This window comes from Pelobates fuscus, chromosome 3 (assembly GCF_036172605.1).
Source record: "Pelobates fuscus isolate aPelFus1 chromosome 3, aPelFus1.pri, whole genome shotgun sequence".
Taxonomy (NCBI): Eukaryota; Metazoa; Chordata; class Amphibia; order Anura; family Pelobatidae; genus Pelobates; species Pelobates fuscus.
The window spans coordinates 101,674,648-101,676,275 of NC_086319.1; positions in this window are offsets into that span (position 1 = coordinate 101,674,648).

Consider the following 1,628-nt stretch of genomic DNA (forward strand, 5'->3'; position numbering starts at 1 on the left):
TAATTATGTTTTGATATCATGTTTATTCTTTCAAATGCATATACATTTCATGTTGCAGCTTGGCATAGTAAGGTTTTAATCATGGCTACAATAAAGATTACTTTAAAGATGTTAAAAAAAAAAAAAAAAACATTTTACCTTAACCCCTTAAGGACACATGACATGTGTGACATGTCATGATTCCATTTTATTCCATAAGTTTGGTCCTTAAGGGGTTAAGGAACACACAAACCTGTATCTCTAGCACTACTGTGTCACTGTTCCTGTTTAGATTACTGCTGCTCACCATAATAAAGCTTTTACTTGTCTTTTCTCCAGCGCAAAGACTCTTATGCCAACACCCTCCCGCATCATCATGGAGGTGCTGGGTCCAAGGTTTTCATCCAATCTAATGCTCCTTATATAGGAGTATTGGGCACTCATGTGCATGCACAGTAAAGGTCACATGCGCATCCAATCAAATGCTTCCCATATTAAAGCATTGAAATGTAAGGTTTTTCTATAAGCTTAATTTAGTCACATGACTGAGTGAAACTGTTGTTGCTGTTGACATCATGACCTTTTAGGCCACTTCAGTGATTTGAAATGGTCATGATAGTAGGAGTATGTATGCGCAGTGTTTCAGCTTAAAACACCCCACACACCGAGTTGACAATTGTGTGCCGGGGGCTAGTTGCACTCCTCAAACACTGCTGGCTGGCTAAAGTCAATTCTGTGCTTTTAAAATATTTTTTCAAAATATAACATCAAAAAAATAGATCAGTGTTTATATGTTGGGAAATTGTATAACTCAAACGACTAGAAATCCAGAATGTAAACTAATACTATACGACTGTGTTTTATCCCCTCCCCCACCCTTCCCTTATTTTTCTTCTGTAACCCCATCCCAATTAATTTACTGTATAAAACAAAAAAGCATCATAAATAAAGAATCTTAAAAAAAAAAAAAAAAGATCAGTACTTTAAAAAAAAAAAAAAATATATATAAAATAAAGCCATTTTGTCATTTTAAAAGTGTATCCAAAAATATGAAATCATATGATACGTTTATCCAAAATTATTAAATTGAGGTCAATGTTCGGATATTGTGTTATCAATCTATTTTGTGAATGTTTTTTTTTACCACAACCTCAAATTGCCTTAGCTCCTTTAATCACCATCCTCTGCAACATAATTAAAAACATCTATAGTGTATTTTCCAAATTTTGGAAAATACACAGGGGTGAGAAAGAAGATATGGGTCTAATTTTAGACAGTTTATTTGCCCAGTGGAAAAACTGGAAAAAAAGATTTAAAATAATAGATAAAATCATCATTGACTTACCCCTGAATGTTGTCCATTAATATTGAGGATCTCAATCTTAAACCATGGATGGGTAAAGGCATTAATAGAATAAATCAGTTATTCCAACAACATCAGATTAGACCTTTTGAAGAGATTAGACAAGCCTTTTCTCTTCCCTACAGAGAAAACTTTACGTATTTAAGGATAAAACATTTCTTAATAGTGGATATTTCAGAGAAATTACAAACTTTCATAAATTTATTAAATAATAAACACAGTAAAAATCTAGTCTCAAAATGCTCTAAATTATGTAACATATGTTAATCCTAGAATTCCCAGCCTT